Source organism: Schistocerca nitens, chromosome 3 (assembly GCF_023898315.1).
Source record: "Schistocerca nitens isolate TAMUIC-IGC-003100 chromosome 3, iqSchNite1.1, whole genome shotgun sequence".
NCBI classification, from domain to species: Eukaryota; Metazoa; Arthropoda; class Insecta; order Orthoptera; family Acrididae; genus Schistocerca; species Schistocerca nitens.
Window position 1 is genome coordinate 673,364,953 of NC_064616.1, and position 20,540 is coordinate 673,385,492.

Here is a 20,540-nt window from a genome sequence, read left to right on the forward strand (position 1 = left end):
CTAGTGTTAAGATGTGACATAGGTATTAGACATGGCCATTTTTAGTGTAATACTTTTTCTGCTTGAACTTTGTCATGTTTAGGTACAAGTTATGCTGTTTGCCAGGCATAGTGCTACTGAATTTTAATTTGTGTTACTCTGCTAAGCCAGATTTATTTTTCTTGTTTGCTGCACATTGCCTTACATTAGTTGTAATATTGCAATTGCTTCGCTAATTTCTAAAATGCTGCTTCCTTTGCAAATCTGCACTTTTTTGTCATTGCTGTTTGCGTTAATTGTTTTATGTGCTGTTGCATTGCCTCGTCCCTTAGTTTAGCATCTGAGCTCAGTAGATTTAAGTTAGCTTAAGAAGGGGTAGACTATATAAGAAACTAGTTGTGATGAATGGAAAGAAATGCATTGAAGGTATATGAAAACGTTTTGGGCCAAAATGAGTATTGTACAATGATCCGTAATTATTTTGAAAGAAATATGAACAGAGTAGAGAAAGCAGGTATTGACAGGACCTTTTGGAAATAATGATGAACAAAGGGAGATCTCCATGCAAAATACTGCAGTACCAAAAGTTACACTAAAAACGAACCCTGTCCTTTCCATTGTATTATCCCACTATGTGTTTGTGTACTCTTGCATATTTGTGTTTTTCCTGTCTTTATGTGTTTAAATGATAAGACTTATGTTGTAGATTTTTTCTAATACTAAGCTACATTCACTATGATGAGGAATACTGTTATCCTCAAATATAATTGGCATTAATAATATGTTATTTACCTTGTAAATATGCTTAGACATTATTTATTCTGTTTTGTTTTAATGCTCATGTGTAAAGTTGATGTTTCAAAAGTTATTCTGATCTTTTATGTATGAACTTACGTCATAATTCCTGTAACACTGATGTATATGTTTATTTCTATTCTTTTGTAAAGCCCCTATTACCGCAAATGCTATTTGTATTGTTATGTTCTTTACTGATGTATTTTGTACCTTTGTAATTGTATTTTTATGTTATCAAATTGTAATTGTTACCAGGTCATCAAATTAAGTGACTTGTAAGTTACATTTCACTGCACACGTTTCTATTGGTCATAGTATATGGACAATATGTGAGAAGTAGGGACTGTTAGTGTTTGCACGTGTGTTAATAATTCGGCAAGGGACTGGTTAACAGCATTGCTGGTTCTCAGGACAATTCAAAAACTTTGTGAGTGCACAAGTGGTGTTTATGGACTTGCTCTATTATCCGCAAGACTCTTCAATGGTGAATGTGCACCTGCATAGTCACAACAGATGGCTGCTGGCCATCTCTACAAGGACTACAGTGGGTCTGCATCTTTGATGACCCACCAGTACCATTATCTCTACAAGGACTACAGTGGCTCTACATCTTTGATGATCCATCAACACCATTATTTCTACAAGGACTGCAGTGGGTCTGCGCCTCTGGTGGCCCACCAATACCGTAATCTCTACCAGGACTACAGTGGGTCTGCTCTGTGATGACCTACCAAACGATATTCTTCAAAACTTCGATTGACTCCGCTGTGGGTTTGCTCTGTTGTGGCCCATTACCTGTCAGCATGTCAAGAGTCAGCACTGTCTTTCCGTTGGAAGGAAAACACTACTTCTTCCAGACTGCATGGAAATCCACTACTTCCGTGTGCATTTTCTTTTACTGCTCAGAATTTGAGAAAAACACTGATATTTTACCTTGATGAACGATTAGGACTGTCTTTATGGACTGTGAGAAAGTTTAGCTTTTGACCAACATTGTATCAATAAGTGTGTGCATTTGATTTCTTTGTTATTGTAATTATGAAAAATTTTAACAAATATGTATTGGCCAGTGCCCAAAAAAATTTGTAAAATTTTTTGTGGGTAGCATGGGGGCTATGTAAGTAGGCTGTTTAGGTTTTTTTATTGGTAACGCCACCTCTGTATGAAAATCACTGGCTGTGCTGTGTGCAGTCTGTGGCTGCTTTGCATTGTTGTAATACTCGCCATTGTAGTGTTAGGCAGCTGGCTGTGAACAGCGCGTAGCGTTGCGCAGTTGGAGGTGAGCCGCCAGCAGTGGTGGATGTGGGGAGAGAGATGGCGGAGTTTTGAAATTTGTCATGAACTGCTCTATATATATGATGATATCAAGGTAAATACATTGTTTGTTCTCTATTAATATCTTTCATTTGCTAACTATCTCTATCAGTAGTTAGTGCCTTCCATAGTTTGAATCTTTTATTTAGCTGGCAGTAGTGGCGCTCGCTGTATTGCAGTAGTGGGAGTAACCAAGATTTTTGTGAGGTAAGTGATTTTTGAAAAGTACAGGTAAATGTTAGGCAGGGCCATTCTCTTGTAGAGATTATTTAAAGTCAGATTGCGTTGCGCTAAAAATATTTTGTGTCAGTTTAAGCACAGTCGTGTATAAATGTTAAAAGGGGACGTTTCATACTTTCTTATCAGATGAGTTGAAGCTACTTTCTCGGTTGAACTTCTCCTCTGTCCTGGTACCCTCTGTGTCTTCAGGATCTGCGCATCGAGCTCGTATATACGGGGTGTTTGTTTTAACATGAGACAGCTAATTATCTCGAAAACAGGGCGTCCTACAAAAAAGAATTCTCTAGGTGAAAAGTTAATAGTAATAAAGGGGACATCTGTCTGTGCTACACGCTGCCATCTCCTAACCACCCGCCCTGCGTGGGCCGGCTCAGCTACGTATTTTCAACTACAGAATTTTACTGCATATTCGGATTCTACGCCAGAAAATATGAATGGCTTAAAAAAAATGGCTCTGAGCACTATGGGACTCAACTGCTGAGGTCATTAGTCCCCTAGAACTTAGAACTAGTTAAACCTAACTAACCTAAGGACATCACAAACATCCATGCCCGAGGCAGGATTCGAACCTGCGACCGTAGCGGTCATGCGGTTCCAGACTGCAGCGCCTTTAACCGCACGGCCACTTCGGCCGGCCATGAATGGCTTATTCAAACCACAGTTTGCCATCCGTGATAGATGGCACTTTTATCGACAAATATCAAGTGTGCCTATTTCGCAATTAAGAACTGAGGCATTTTATTCTGCATTTAATTCACGATGTAGATGTGTTCTAACGGTTGATAATGATTAAATGTTACTTGAGTTTTGCAGATGTGATTGCACAGTATAAATAGTATGACTAGAGAACTGACGTTTCTGACAAAGAAGCTACTTGCATAGTAAGTCCGTTGTCTGTTCCCTGCGAGGTTGAATGTGATGAGTCCCCAAACCAACGAAATGCTTCATTTTGGCGGCCGCCCTCAAACCCCACCATCAGGGTGACTGGTTTCTGTGTGTGTTTGCATCCAACCGCTGTAAAACTCGCGCTGGAGGTTATCGGCGGAAAATAAATCACAACCATTTTTCTACGGAAAAATATCCATGAAATGACAGTGACAGGCGCACTTGCCACAGATACTCACTGAAATGAAACACCCCGATGGTGAGTGGCTAGGGTACTCATCGAAATCGAGCAGCCCAATAGTGAGATACAAGGGAACTCACCAAAATGAAACATCTCAATGGGAGAAGAAAACTATTACATCATGTCATGGTTCCTGGATCACGCTAAACGAAGTTTCTAACCCGACATAGATAACCATATTGTACTGCGCAATCAATTTTGCAACATGAAGTAAATTTCTAACACGAATATCAATCATTAGAACAGGAACGTTTACGTTTACATCGTAAATTAAATGTAAATTCAAATTCGTCGTTTGTTATTTGCTAAAACAGGCGTATTTGACAGTCGTCAATGACAACGCAATCTACCACAAATGCACAGCAATGGTTTGAGTAAACAGTACATATTTTTTATTGTAGGATCCGAATATGCAATAAAAAGGGGGCTGGCGGGGGTTCTAATCTGAAAATAAAATGTTGAGTCCACCTACATAGGAAATGTGGTTAGGAAGTGGTCAGTTGTAGCAAAGACAGATGTTCCCCCACTGATATCAACGTTTCACGTAGAACATTTATGGGTCGTTTTCCAAGATTTTTCAGTTGACTCAATTTGAAATAACCACCCTGTGCATAGCCCAAACGGGTAGCATCCGTATCCTTACGCGATACATGTTTTTGTAGGTGTATGTCGTTCAGACGATCATATTTTCTTCTCGAGGTAGAGTTAAATTCAATATGTGGCAACCTGCTGTAACCATCATCTCCATTACACTAACTACGATCTCACTTTGTGTGACGCCGTAATGTCCTTTAGACAAAGTAATTCAGTAGGTAAGCTGTAAGTATACCTCCTCATCTTGCACTTACAGCTCCTGCCGTGACACTAATTGTTTTGGTCAATAATCTTGTTTAATGATCTCCGTTGTAACCGGAAAATGAGTAGGTCTTGTTGATGAATCGTAATTTTAACTCAAAGACTGTTCAGTAATGCAGAACACGGTTCTAGTCAACACATGCGTAAAAATACATCCTGATTGGTACTGCATGACTAAATGACATTCTGAAATTCATAAAAATAAGAAACTACATTCACGTCCTAACTAGGCCGCGGCCCACACAGAAGTTTAACATTTGGCCTCTTTGTCTGCTGTGCTTTCTGAAAAGCATCGTTGACGTCAGCGATAAATTTTATATCATAGAATATGTTGCATTCATGTCGTGTTCAATAGTCATTATCTGTAACGGTAATGTACACTTTCAAGACTTTCACTTATGTGGTCATAAGGTGTGTTCAGAGAGCGGTGTTCACTTTTTGAGTATCAGTGGCAAATAACTATGTCTTCGGATCTATATACACTGGGAACTTGACATTTTCTCAGCTCGAATAACTTCGCAATAAATAACGAATCCTGTATCATTTGTTGATTTGGAACTACCCGGAATAATAATGAGGGGGTTGGTCACGTGGACGCTATCTGTATTCAGTTCTTTATATGCAGAGTGATTCCTTGGTGTTGTTACAAACTGTGATGGATGATGGAGGAGGGTAAATGCAACAATGGGAAGCAAGGGACCCTGGCCCAGAAACGACCGGGTCGAAAGTTATAAGCGAAAATCCTTGTGATACCTCTGACAGTGGAATAAATGTACCGGTACTGTTGTTTCTAAGACTGCACGGTAGGTAATCGCAGCGTTGGTAGTATGGACCATAAAAAGAAAATAATGCGCAGTAAATATGGGCCCTAATATGCATATCTCAAGCGCTATAAGCACTTGTTCATCTTCGTTACTGTGAAGCATATCTCTTCTATTAAACAAGTCCATATAGCTCTCGTGGTATGCACTTTCTGCCCTACGTTTACAAGAAATTTTTTCTTGTTTTGTTCCATAATACCACCTCTGAAACTTGCCTACCGTACAATATTAGCAACAACAGACCCGGTACATACACTACTGGCCATTAAAATTGCTACACCACGAAGATGACGTGCTACAGACGCGAAATTTAACCGACAGGAAGAAGATGCTGTGATATGCAAATGAATAGATTTTCAGAGCAGTCACACAAGGTTGGCGCCGGTGGCGACACCTACAATGTGCTGACATGAGGAAAGTTTCCAACCGATTTCTCTTACACAAACAGCAGTTGAACGGCGTTGCCTGGTGAAACGTTGTTGTGATACCTCGTGTAAGGAGGAGAAACGTGTACCATCACGTTTCCGACTTTGATAAAGGTCGGATTGTAGCCTATCGCGATTGCGGTTTATCGTATCGTGACATTGCTGCTCGCGTTGGTTGAGATCCAATGACTGTTAGCAGAATATGGGATCGGTGAGTTCAGGAGGGTAATACGGAACGCCGAGTTGGATCCCAATGGCCTCGTATCACTAGCAGTCGAGATGACAGGCATCTTATCCGCATGGCTGTAGCGGATCGTGCAGCCACGTCTCGATCCCTGAGTCAACAGATGGGGACGTTTGCAAGACAACAACCACCTGCACGAACAGGTCAACGACATTTGCAGCAGCATGGACTATCAGCTCGAAGACCATGGCTGCGGTTACCCTTGACGCTGCATCACAGACAGGGGCGCCTGCGATGGTGTACTCAACGACGAACCTGGGTGCACAATGGCAAAACGTCATTTTTTCGGATGAATCCAGGCTCTGTTTACAGCATCAAGATGGTCACATCCGTGTTTGGCGACATCGCGGCGAACGCACATTTGAACCGTGTATTCGTCATCGCAATACTGACCCATCACCCGGTGTTATGGTATGGGGTGCCATTGGTTACACGCCTCGGTCACCTCTTGTTCGCATTGACGGCACTTTGAACAGTGGACGTTACATTTCAGATGTGTTACGACCCGTGCCTCTACCCTTCATTCGATCCCTGCGAAATCCTACATTTCAGCAGGATAATACACGACCGCATGTTGCAGGTCCTGTACGGGCCCTTCTGGATACAGAAAATGTTCGACTGCTGCCCTGGGTAGCACATTCTCCAGATCTCTCACCAACTGAAAACGTCTGGTCAATGGTGGCCGAGTAACTGGCTCGTCACAATACGCCAGTCACTACTCTTGCTGAACTGTGGTATTGTGTTGAAGCTGCTTGGACAGCTCTACCTGTACACGCCATCCAGGCTCTGTTTGACTCAATGCCCAGGCGTATCAAGATCGTTATTACGGCCAGAGGTGGTTGTTCTTGGTACTGATTTCTCAGGATCTATGCACCCAAATTGCGTGAAAATTTAATCACATGTCAGCTCTAGTATAATATATTTGTCCAATGAATACCCGTTTATTATATGCATTTCTTCTTGGTGTAGCAATTTTAATGGCCAGTAGTGAATATTCCGCTGTCAGAGACAACAGAACGATTTTCACTAATAAATTTTGACTCGGTCGTTTTCAGACCATGATTCCTTACCTTAAATTGATGCATTCACGCTTCTCCATCATCCATGAAATTTTTAGCTTCATCACTGAATCACCCTGTACACTTCGGAAGCCATCATACGCTGCCTAGCGAAGGGTACCTTCTGCCACTGCTAGTCATTCTTGATCCACTCGAAAATAAGGCGATGAAAAGTGAATCCCTGTATGCATCCGTAAGGGCTCTAATATCTCGTCCTCGTGGTCCTAACACCAGATGCACATTGGTGGCAATAAAATCGATATTCAGTCATTCGGAAAATCCGGTTCTCTAAGCTTTTTCACTAGAAAATGTCGTCTTCACTCCAGGATTTCTATTTGAGTTCACAAAGCATTTCGATAATGGTCGAGTTATGTCGAAGCTATCGGTAACAAATATAGCAGGATGAATCTGAATTGCATCGGTGTCTTCCTTTTTAATCCGCCCTAATGCGGATCTCAAAAACTCCAGCAGCACCGTACTCAATAAATTGCAACCTTTATATGGCTCTTTGTCGCCGTATCAACGTCAGCCACGCTAAATCCGTCGGTTCCCATTTAAAATAAAACTACATCTGACATGTTCAATGTCTAAAAATTATAAAGCATAGATGCCAGCGAATTTAACTGTACGGTTGTGTCGTCAGAGGTTTAAAAATAGCTAGAACAAAAGAAATGAACATTTGATCAAAGGTATTACTGCATATGCCTAAACTAAAAGTCATGCAAAAATCTCATAGATAAATTTGCCTCTATCGGAGAAAAGTGGAGCTTCAAACATTTAGAGGTTAGGTTGGGAGTGTAAAGGCTTTTCATTACGTGTATGATGGATCAAACAGCCGACTAAAAGAGAACAATAACAAAAACATGTCCCAGTCACAAAACTGCTACAATACACATATGAAACTAAGGACTGTGTTCTCAAAGTCTTCTGCTGCTCGACGAGCGATTGCGTGCAGTACTCCGATGCACAGTGAGACGATTTCAAATAGTCGCTGCGTGTTGTCCTGCAAAATGGGATCTTTCAAAACAGTAGGACAAATAACAAAGAAAATATTAAAACGGATAATGATTTGGACACAATATAGTGAAACAAAACTTCCTCAAGTAACAGGGAAACATACACCACCCGTGGCAGGATGGTCCATATAACTAGCAACAATTATTTGCTAAGCCACTTGTGGCAGGAAAGTGCATTATAAAAAGTTACATCTCTTACACTTTTATAGGTAGGAAGCTCCATGCCAAGCACGAGTAAACAGCATAAAATTACAACTGTTGTATAGAAAGTTGTATAGAAATTGTCTAAAACGAAGAAATTTGCAGCGGCTGTGGACCAGTTTATACAGACGTCTATTCATCAGCATTGGCTTGCATTTTTCTACGTTTAGATCAAACTGTTATTCATCATGCGAAATAGAATTTCAGTCTAAATTGTCCTTTATCTTCCTACAGCCACGTAACGACGACACGTGCCTGTATACTACAGCGTCATTAGCAAATAGTCGCAGGTTGTTTCTGTGCATAGTGAGAGAACGGTCCTATCACACTCCCCAAAAACACTATCGACGACCCACTTGTAGTTGATTAACACTCGCCGTCCAGGAAATCGTACTTTGTTCTCTTACTCACAAAGTCCTCGAGTAACTCAAGCATCTGTGAACCTACGCCATATGCTTGGACAGTCTGCAGTGGGGCACTGTTTCAAACGATTTCCGGAAATCTAGAAATATGGAAAATACTTGTTGCCTCTTATTCCTGGTTCACAGGATATCGTGCAATAAAAAGGCATACAGAATTTCACAAGAGCGATGCTTGTTGAAGTCGTACTAATTAGTAGATAGAAGACTTTCTGCCTCAAGATAGTTTATTTTATTGGAACATAGAATATTCTCAAGAATTCTGCACGAAACCAACGTTACGCTTATTGGTCTGTAAATTTGCGGGTCCTGTCTTGAACCTTCGTATGAGCCACCTGAACATTTAGCAGTCTCTTTGGACTTTGTTCTAAGCGAGAGATTCTCGGTACGTCTAAGTCAAATAAGAGGCCAACGCCGAAGACCGTTTTCTGTATAACTGGGATTCTATCCGTATCTGACGACTTATTTTTTTTTTTTTTTTTTTTTTTTTTCAGTTGCTTCTCAACGCCAAGGCTGCCTATCTACGTCTGTTCAACGGCCGAACTATGGTATGACTATACGATCTTTCTGCGTGAATGACTTTTTAAAAGCGTAATTTAAAACTTAAGCTTTCCTTTTGCTGTTTTCTGTTGGCAAACCGGTCTGGTTGACGAGTGACTGGATAGAAAGCTGCTACCAGTTTAGCTGTTTTACGTAATCCCAGAATTTTCTTGAGCTTTCGACAAGACCTTTCGCTGGGATATGTAGGTAGAAGTTGTCGTAGTATGCTTCACGCATTGATCTTTTTATAGACTCTCAAACTGCTACAAGCTATTGTGTGTCTGGTGGCCGCGTTGCCTTCGCAGCCGCAGTCAGAGCGCTAGACTCTGGCCTTGGAGGTCGCGAGTCCACTTCCGGGTATGGGAGGGCACTTTTCCTCATTCTGATCCCTCCAGGATCTCCAGGATGGCTCCACGTCGACTCATACTGCTATCAAATGAGTACCTGGGATATTTCCCTTGGTTAAAAGCGGCGCATGCCACTCACCCCCCTTAGTCGTTTTTTTTTTTTTTTTAAAGCGAGAGTAAACAATCTCTACTTCCACAGTATTTTTTGAATCCCTCATTAAACCAACTGTGAAATGAGATATGACAAATGACTGTCTGCACACTTTCTAAAGTATCCCGTCATCTTGGCTGAGCCTCATAGTTAAACGCGTAATTTGGTAATTCGTTCACTGTAGCTTAGTCCTGTATCACAGAAGACAGACACTCCATATTATGAGGGTTACCTTTATTCCTAGGAACACTTTTTAAAGCATTGCTGCCTCTCGACAAGTTCGCTGCTCTTGTGGTTAAGGAAGTGGTCTGAAACTGAAATTTGCTACGTACGCTGACCACTCACGTTTATGTGACCACATGTCAGTAGCATGAATAACCAATTTTTGCTGCGTGGACAGCTGCAAGACGTGCAGGAAGAGAGTCAGTGAGGTTCTGGCAGGTGTCGACAGTGCTGTGGAGCTATGCCGACTAATGTGCCGTCGCCAGCTGCACTAGGTTTCTCGGCTGAGGAACATCGGCGCGAACAGCCAGACCGACGTTGTCTCACAAACTATCGATTGGGGTTGTATCCGGGGACTCTGGCGGCCAGGGGAGTACAGTGAACTCATTCTGGAACTCTTCGAACCACTCACGTGCACTGCGAGCAGTGTGACACATTGCATTTTGCTACTAACAGATGCCATCTTGGCAAGGAAAAACAAAATCTATGTAGAGGTGGATATGGTCCATTGCGCCATGCGCCATCCAGAATAACGAGATCACTGAGATAACGCCAAGAAAACATTTCACAGACCATAACTCACCTCCTTCGACATTGACCCTAACGACAGTTGTTGCAGGGTATTTGCTTTCAGACGTTACACGCCGTAAAAATCAATGGCCATCTGTCTGATGGAGCACTAAACGCGATTCATCTGAAAATGACACTTGTCGACACTCAGTGGACGTCCAGTTGCTGTGTTGGCACGTAAATTCCAGTCTTTGTTGCCGTGCAGTCAGCACAGGCACATGAACCAGGTGTCTTCTGCAGAGGCCCATACGCAGCGACGTTCGCTGAACAGTTTTTATTTTCTTTTATTTTTAATTTACACTTCTAGTTCCGTAGGACCAAGTTGAGGAGCAAATCTCCAAGGTCACAGAATTTGTCAGTACACGAGATTACAACATAAAAGTAATAACAGATAAAATAAAATATTTATGAACCCATAAATAGACAAGCCGTAAGTTTATGTAAACGCAATGAACAATATAATACAGGAATCAGTTAAATTTTTAAAGGAATTCCTCCACAGAATAGAAGGAGTCACCCATGACGAAACTCTTCAGCCTCGATTACAAAGCACGTGGATTGTTACCAAGATTATTGAATTCTTGTGGTAGCTTACAGAAAATTGGTGCAGCAGTATACTGCATACCTTTCTGCACAAGACTCAAGGAAGTGCCATCCAAATGCAGACTGGATTTCGGCCTAGTATTAACTAAGTGAAAGCTGACACAAAATACTCAGTTATCCTTACATGCATAGCCTTTTCAATGACTTAGAAAACACTGATGGCATAGAAATAGGTCTAAAATTGTTTTCATTATCCCTTTCTCTCTTTTTCCAAAGCGCTTTTACTACTGAGTATATCAGTCGTTCAGGAAGCTGACCATTCTTAAAGGAAAAACTACAAATATGGCTAAGTACAAAGCTAACATATGCAGCATGGAACTTTAATAGTCGTCTAGGTACTCCATCATATCCATGAAAGTCCTTAGTGTTCATTGATTTAATTATTGACTCAATTTCCCCGTTTGTCATTATCACAGAGTAGTATTTCAAACATCAGTCTCGGAAAGGCATTTTCGAAGAGAGTTATATGATCCATTGTAGAAACTAAGTTTTTAAATAATTCACCAAAAATTCTCAGAAAATGGTTGTTAAATACAATACATTTATCTGATTTATTAGTATCAGAAATATTTTTACTGCGAACTGACTTTATATCGTCGGCCGTGTGCTGCTGACCAGGCACTTCCTTCACGACTGACCATGTGGTTTTAACTTTATCCTGAGGATTAGGTATTCCATTTGAGTGCCACATACTGTTTGCGTTCTTAATAACATTTTTAAGCACCTTACAACACTATTTGTAGCTACTGTAGCTTGATCTTGACTGCTTGTAACATTTTGATATAATTCCCACTTTGTTCTACATGATATCCTTATCCCACTAGTCAGCCACCAAGACTGCCTTCTACTCCTAGTACCCTGTTTAGAACGTTCTAATGGAAAGCAACTTTCAAAGAGCATAAGAAACGTGTTAAGGACAGCATTACATTCGTCATCTATATTATCGTCACTGTAAACAGCCTAGCACTCTTGTTCCTTAATGAGGTTTAAAAAATTCTCTATTGACGTTGGATTCGCTTTGGTAAATAGTTTCTAATTATATATAACAGTTGTTCAAGTACAAAAACTTTTAGTATCAATATTTGTGCATCATGGCCTAAAAGGCCATTCTCCCTTTTACTAACAAAATACCCTTCAAGTAATGAAGAATGAATAAAAATATTTTCTATGGCTGTACTGCTCTCTCACTGAACCCTTGTTGAAAAAGAAAGAAAAAAAAAACAGTATGCATCAGATCACATGAATCTAGGAGATCTTCCAACATCCTTTTTCTTGCACGATCTCATACTGTATCTCTGACACAGTTCCCCACAGTCGTTTCATGAACAACGTAAGAGCATATGGACTATCAGACTAATTGTGTGATTGGATTGAAGAGTTCCTAGGTAACACAACGCAGCATGTCATTCTCAATGGAGAGAAGTCTTCCGAAGTAAGAGTGATTTCAGGTGTGCCACAGGGGAGTTCCGTAGGAGCGTTGCTATTCACAATATATATAAATGAACTTGTGGATAACACCGGAAGTTCACTAACGCTTCTTGCGGATGATGCTGTAGTATATCGAGAGGTTGTAACAATGGAAAATTGTACTGAAATGCAGGAGGATCTGCAACGAATTGACGAATGGTGTAGGGAATGGCAATTGAGTTTCAATGTAGACAAGTGTAATGTGCTGCGAATACATAGAAAAAAGATCCTTTATCATTTAGCTACAATATAGCAGGTCAGCAACTGGAAGCAGTTAATTCCATAAATTATCTGTGAGTAGGCATTAGGAGTGATCTAAAATGGAATGACCACGTAAAATTAATCGTCCGTAAAGCAGATGCCAGACTGAGGTTCATTGGAAGAATTCTAAGGAAATGCCGTCCCAAAACAAAGGAAGTAGGTTACAGTACACTTGTTCGCCCATTCCTTGAAAACTGCTCACCGGTGTGGGATGCGTACCAGATAGGGTTGATGGAAGAGATACAGAAGATCCAACGGAGATCAGCGCGCTTCCTTACAGGATCATTTAGTAATCACGAAAGCGTTACGGAAATGACAGATAAACTCCAGTGCAAGACTCTGCAGGAGAGACGCTCAGTAGCTCGGTATGGGATTTTGTTGATGTTTCGAGAACATACCTTCACCGAGGAGTCAAACAGTATATTGCTCCCTTCTATGTATATCTCGCGAAGAGTCCATGAGGATAAAATCAGAGAGAGTAGAGCCCACACGGAGGCATACTAAGAATCTTTCTTTCCACGAACAATACGAGACTCGAATAGAAGGGATAACCGATAGAGGTACTCAAGGTACCCTCCGCCACACACCGTCAGGTGGCTTGCGGAGTATGGATGTAGATGTAGATGTAGAAAATTAATATTGGAGTCACCACATAAAAGTAGTTTTTGGTACTTCCTATAAAGTGAATCAAAAAACCGTCTCTAGCTTGAGCACAAATCTTATGAAGTTAGCGGAAGGAGATCTATAAAGAACAACAATTAGAAGTTTAGTTTCACTAAATTCAAATGCCCCTGCACAACATTCAAATGCCTGTTCAGTGCAATACCGAAATACGTCTACGGACTCAAATGGAATACTGTTTTTTACGCACATGGCCACTCACCCACTCCGTAAAGAACTCCTTAAAAACAGCCAATTAATTTGTATCCTGTTAAAGGAAGTCTCTCAGTTGTCAAATTATTTAAGTGGGTCTCCGATATACCAATAATGCCAGAGCCAACATATACAAGCAGTTCACTAACTTTATCTTTAATACCGCTCATATTTTGATGAAATATGCGAAATCCTTCGCTGCTTCGATATCTGGCCTCATTTGAAGGTAATTTCTTTTATAGAGGGACTTCCCTTAAGCAGCGATACCTATTAGCTGACTTCAGTCCAAAAAAGGGGCAGCTCTTAGTCGTTGAGGAGACACTGTTGGTAGTACTTTGATTCATCTGGGCGGTCAGATGCTCAACAGTTGCTCGTATATTCGCCCGTACACATCTCCGCAGCTGTATTTCATCCCTGTCATCCTTTGGCCCTTGATGCACCGCAGATGCCTTGGCGCCGGTTTTGGATAGCACCATTTTTCCACGCACAGCAAACTGTAAGCATGACGGCACGCTTACAGTTTAAAAATTTAGGTGTTTCAGAAATGCTTCCATCCTTGAGACAAAAGCCAATTATCATGTTATTTTGGATGTCAGACAAATCGTTCCGTTTCCACATTACAACGATTGCACCGTGGCGCGCGTCCCGCCGCCCCTCCACCACCCTCCGCGTCTAAACACCTAAACCCTTATTTACCTCTTGACGAGCAGTGGTAGCCGGCCAGTGCGGCCGAGCGGTTCTAGGCGCTACAGTCTAAAACTGCGCGACCGCTACGGTCGCAGGTTCGAATCCTGCATCAGGCATGGATGTGTGTGATGTCCTTAGGTTAGTTAGGTTTAAGTAGTTCCACGTTCTAGGGGACTGATGACCTCGGATGTTGAGTGCCATAGTGCTCAGAGTCATTTCAACCATTTTTTAGGAGTGACTGGTATGTCTCTTTCTCCACGAAGAGTGCACTGGAAGGATTTAATATCCAGGAGCCTAAACGATAGTCACAAATGTAATTGCCGTGTGGCTAGGGCCTCCCGTCGGGTAGACCGTTCGCCTGGTGCAAGTCTTTCGAGTTGACGCCACTTCGGCGACTTGTGTTTCGATGGGGATGAAATGATGATGGTAAGGACAACACAACACCCAGTCCCTGAGCGGAGAAAATCTTCGACCCAGCCTGGAATCGAAACCGGGCCGTTAGGTATCACATTCCATCGCGCTGACCACTCAGCTACTAGGGGCGGACAACGATAGTCATGGCTGTGTACTTTGTCCAATAAACTGGCGAAAAATGTTTTGCACCACCAGCATATCAGCGAATGTGTCTGGGATCTGATTCGAGGGTAGCAGGGGCTGAAAGAGCAACCCTTACGAAAATGGGAATGGAAATGACTTCCCATGGTTCTTGACAGAGTGTAGGTGAACGATGCAGGAGACCCGCACTGCCGTACTAGGCAAGGCCCTAATGGAGGTGGTTTGCCGTTGCCTTCCTCCGACCGTATTGGGGATGAAGGATGATGATGAAGAGGACACAACAACACCCAGTCATCTCGGGGCAGGTGAAAATCCCTGTCCCCACAGAGAATCGAGCCCGGGACCCCGTGCTCGAGAAGCGATAACGCTACGGCGAGACCACAAGCGGCGGACCCTTACGAAATTAGAAAATATAAATTTAACTGTAGAATAAAAATAAAACAACAGTCAAAATATAGACAATCTGTTCGAAAGTACACGTTTGTGATAAGATCTGCTAAGTTGGTTGGTTGGTTGGTTTGGGGGATTAAAGGGACCAGACTGCTACAGTCATCGGTCCCCGTCTGCTAAGTATTCAATGCCTTTTTAATTCACTCGATGCCTTTAACACGTTCGCTGCCACTGTAATTGGCCTTGCGTTGCCTTGTAACCAATTACTTTTTTAATAGAATCTCAAACTATATTGAGAAAATTAATATAAAATATATTTATTTTGTAAATAAAAGATAAAATTTACTCTCGTCAACCAAATTTTTTTTTTTTTGGGCGCACTAAGGCGTCAGTGGCATATCAGGCAAATTTTTTCGGTGTTTTTGATTTTCCATTTGATTCTCCTTTTACCGCAACATGTTGGGGATTTCTGATTGGTCGTTCTACCTGCTTTTGTGGCAATAGTGCTCTTATAATACTGAGTCTGAATTCTTGGAGGGGCATTTTTGTGCCAGAATATTTATTGTGTAGGGCATGTGCGTTTGTCAGCATCATTTCCATTACGGGGATAAAAAGTTTCTTGTACCAACGTATGGTTTTACGTTCCAAGAGGTAATATGATAACATCTGATCGTGCCGATCAACTCCCCACATAAATTTATTGTAGTTTCAAATGTCCAAGGGCTTAGATTTCTTCTCCTTTCTTTTGTTTTCAGCCTCAAGCATTTCATTTGTAAATGCGTTAGAAACGTAGCAAACCACCCTCTTATCGCGCCACTAACGTGTCATAACTGCCGCAAATCTGGCAACGGCTTCACCTTTTCGTAGCTTTGCCTTCTGTATTTCCTTGGGTGTATCCTTCCTATTCACCCTCAGAGTTCCCGTGCAGTGAGTGCTCTTATCCAGGAGCAACTTAGCCAGTGCGAAGCTATTATAGTAATTGTCCATGTACATGTGATGACCAGCATTCATCTTTTAATCCAGTAAATGAAGAACAATTTTTTGCGCATGGCCTCTTCCTCCTACATCGTCCAGCATGGCAGTGTATACCGCGAATTTTAGGACCGTTCCAGTGGGAGTTGTCAAAATATATAGCTTTATGCCATATTCGTGCTTTTTATTTTTGATGTATTGGCGGAAAAGTAATCTTCCACGCCAAAGTATCATTGATTCGTCCAGCGACAGTTCCCGTCCAGGATAGTACACTTGGCACATCCATTCATTGAAAAAATTGATAACTGGACGTATTTTACACAACCTGTCGGATGGTTTTGGTTCGCCCTGTTTTGGATTTTCAGAAAAATGCAATGCACGTAGTATAGGAAGAAAACAATTACGTGAAATACTATCGGCAATTCCTTTCACATGAAATAAAGGGTCCCTTTTTCCAATAGTCGTGCAACTTCCTCATCTTTACATTTCCCATGCTCAGGAAAACTCCCAAGAACACTAACAATTCGCCAACCGTCACATTTTTCCAACAATTTATTCGTGATTGTTCTTTGGTTCTCACAGAAAGGAATAATTCAGTTGCATTTCGATTTGTTCCTTCTACAACTTTCAATAGAAATTCGTCCGTTGGCAAAAGACGAAAATAATCTAAGGATCTAAGGGAGTGTTTCCCATTGCTTGAATTAGCAGTCCTTCATTTTTTATGAACGGCAATTTACCATTCCCATTGGCTCGCTTTCCCATGCAACACTTGTATCAGTTACGCTACCACTCGTTATCACTTCTTCTGCCCATTCCCTGTCGCTTGGATTCACGGCCATTTCTACAGTCTCATCTAAAGCAAACTCGGCTTCGTCAGACTCTTCACTTGATTCCCACCCGTCCTCCCCACTAGCCAACTCCGTTTTCGAATCGCTTTCTTCTAATATTCGTAATAATTTCGCAGCCGTTAGTTTTTGTACGTTTATTGTGGCCCGTATTTTACGTTTCTTGGGTTCAGAAGGGCCCGCGTGTCACGATTGTTTTCCACTTTCAGTCCCACAACAGAGAAAAACTGTAGCGAAAAAACGCGAACTGCACCCGTAAAAATTGAAAACAATATGTTCTTAGAGTGCCTGCGCAATAAACCACACCGAATGGCTGCGCCCGCCTAAACCGTGGTGCCCCGCAACAGCTGAGTCTCTCGCCGCGCAGGCGCGTCCACGGCATGTGCACCAGCATCGGCCGGGCGCGCTGGTGCGTCGATGGCAGCGAACCTGTTAACATGCATGTGTGCTCCATGGAATGCTGTCCACACGATGCTAGAGAGGTTACTGCTCAAGTGTGTCCCCTTCTTTCACGCTGGAACTCCCGAGTTCACCCAACGGTTGAAAAGGGTTTCGGCGATGAGCATAGCTAGTTTCAATTGATCTGGAGAGTACTCAGGCAGGTTCGTGGCAGTAGATACAACTGATATTTGTATTCTGTGCTTCCTATTTTCTTGAAGAAAGTGTTCATGAGGTAGGCGTGTTGTGCATTGTCGCCTACATAGATGAACCCGTCACCGAAGTGTTGACTGTGAGACAAGATAATCTGTTAGTGGATCATGTGACGGTAGTGCACAGTTCTCGTCTTACCCTCGATACTGATCACAGGCGTTCGACATCCGTACATGACACCTGCCGAGAACCTGACTGTCACACCTCCAAGCTGATCCCCACGGACTGTATTCCGAGATCTTCGGTACTACCTAGCCGTCTCCGATCTCATCTACAACGACAACCGTACGTCAGTCAAATCCTTCTGTCGTTGGAGAAGGGAAACAAACGGTAACGATCCATGTTCTATTCCATGTGTTCACTTGGCCATCTTCGTCACATACAACGGTATGGGGGGGATGTATTGTTTAAAATGTTCAAATGTGTGTGAATTCCTAAGGGACCAAACTGCTGAGGTCATCGGTCCATAGACTTACACACTACTTAAACTAACGTATGCTAAGAACAACACACAGGCACATGCCCGAGAAAGGATCGAACCTCCAGCGGGAGGGGCCGCGCAATCCGTGACATGGCACCTCAAACCGCGCGGGCACTCTGCGCGGCTGTTGTTGTTCCTAATTGATATCTAGAGAAGATTTCGTAGTGTGAGGAAGGATTCGTACTGCCTGGATCGATATAGCCCTACCAGTTGCTTGCAAAAGGGCTGTGTATTTTTTTGTAGAATTCTCCTTGGAGTATCTGTGAGGAATAACTGGAAAATAACACTCATTTCCTGGTGTTTTTGACAACCATGAGAAAGCTCTTCATTGTTTGGTTTCTCGAGATAGCAGTTAAACGTCAGGAATGCATCGCCTGTTGGATGAGAGACTACTGTTACCACGAATCGCAACTCCTTCTGCCAGCAGGTGTTTCACGGGTTAGCCTACGGACCCGGCGGAGCGAGTCCGCTGGCAAATTTCCGCGGCCTACGCAGAGGCCGCTAGCAGTGCGAGAAATGTTTCACGTCATGCACGACGTGGAACAAATAGGAGTAAATTTCGTTTCACCCCTAAATCAGCAGAGTTCCTGCAGGATTCTAGTGAGATCCGCTGGAAGCTCCAGTCCGAATGGCAGTCGCAGTTGCAGCTGCAGTTAATCGCAGCTCACCTGTCTGATGAAGAATCCGCCGCTCATCGACACCAAATTATACCTCCACGACCATTTCTGCGCCAGAAAGAAGACAACAGTGTTCCCAGATTGGACTCACAGCATGACTGGCAATGGCTAGAACTATTGTACAACCATCTCTTGAATCTGAGTATTTGTTTAATTGAATAAATTTTTGTTTTGCAATTAGTTTTTGCAGTCATTTCAGTAGTTGTGTCTTTTATTCATGCGTGCCTGATACTACTGGCTGGAACTAGCGTCCCAGGTCACACTGACATGTCAGCGGCACCTCGTGGTCTTGTGTCAGTATACAACTGAAGTTACAATACCCACTTTTTGATGACAAGTATTTACGGGCAAGTGCGACATCCTCGTTACTGACGACGAGGATATACGGAATATACAACGAACTTAGAGCAATTAGAACAGTCTGTGAAAAGCATATAATGATTCAGTGGTTTAGAGCGTCACAGTATGCAGAAAGTGTAGCATAGTTTAAAGTTCAAATAGGTTGTACGTAATTTACAAAATTAAGTGCCAAGCCTTTTAGGAATACACTGAGGACCCCTGATACATGGACACATCTTAACACAATCACTAAAAATATCTCAAAAACAAAAATGACCCCATAAACAGACTGGTCAACACAGGAGGTGAAAATGACAACGACAGGATGAGACATACGTGGTGAAGCACGTAAAACTTGCACCACAAATATTGCTAAAATGGACAGTGATAATGATGTGCGGCTTTCAAATGTTCAAATGTGTGTGAATTTCTAAGGGGCCAAACTGCTGAGGTCATTGGTCCTTAGTCTTACACACTACTTAAACTAACTTATGCTAAGAACAACACACACACCCATGCCAGAGGGAGGACTCGAACCCCGGCGGGAGGGGCCGTGCAGTCCGTGACGTGGCGCCCGTGACCGCTCGGCTACTCCGCGCGGCTTTCACGGAATAGATTCGTAGTTAAGGGCTGGTAATATTAGGCAATCAACAGACTGTAATAATAATCAGAAATTATATTTTTTGTGCAATCGTACATTTCTTAAATGGAACTATGCGTATTGACATTGAAGAACTAAAAGAAGGATAAATTATAATGTCGGTGGCCGGCCGCTGGTGGCCGAGCGGTTCTGGCGCTACAGTCTGGAACCGCGCGACCGCTACGGTCGCAGGTTCGAATCCTGCCTCGGGCATGGGTGTGTGTGATGTCCTTAGGTTAGTTAGGTTTATGTAGTTCTAAGTTCTAGGGGACTTATGACCTCAGCAGTTGAGTCCCATAGTGCTCAGAGCCATTTGAACCATAATGTCGGTGGTGTCTGTTGCAGGATTCTAGTGCGAGTCGTTTGCGAGATATCGTAGTATAAAATGCTCCCATGCCGACACGTGTACATCAGCTGTGGTAGCACACACTAATGAACAACACAAGTGATTACACTAGTCATGTGGATTCTGACCATTGACGAGACAATTGATCATCACAGGTTATGTTAAAAATGATCACTGGCAGAGACATTACACGCATCCAGCTTGGTATGGAACGACTGCTGCACAGCATTTCAGTGCAGATGTCCGAGCAGGTTGCAGTAATACATTGTTAAGTATCCTCTGATATAGTTGGTGTATCCTCGCAGACACCGTCTTTTAGCTTTCTCCACAGAGAAAAGTCTATAGACGTCAAATCCGGGGAAAGGGCCGTCGAATCTAACTCTCTGGAAACAATTCGTGAAGACGTGCTGCAGTACTTTGTGCTCTACGG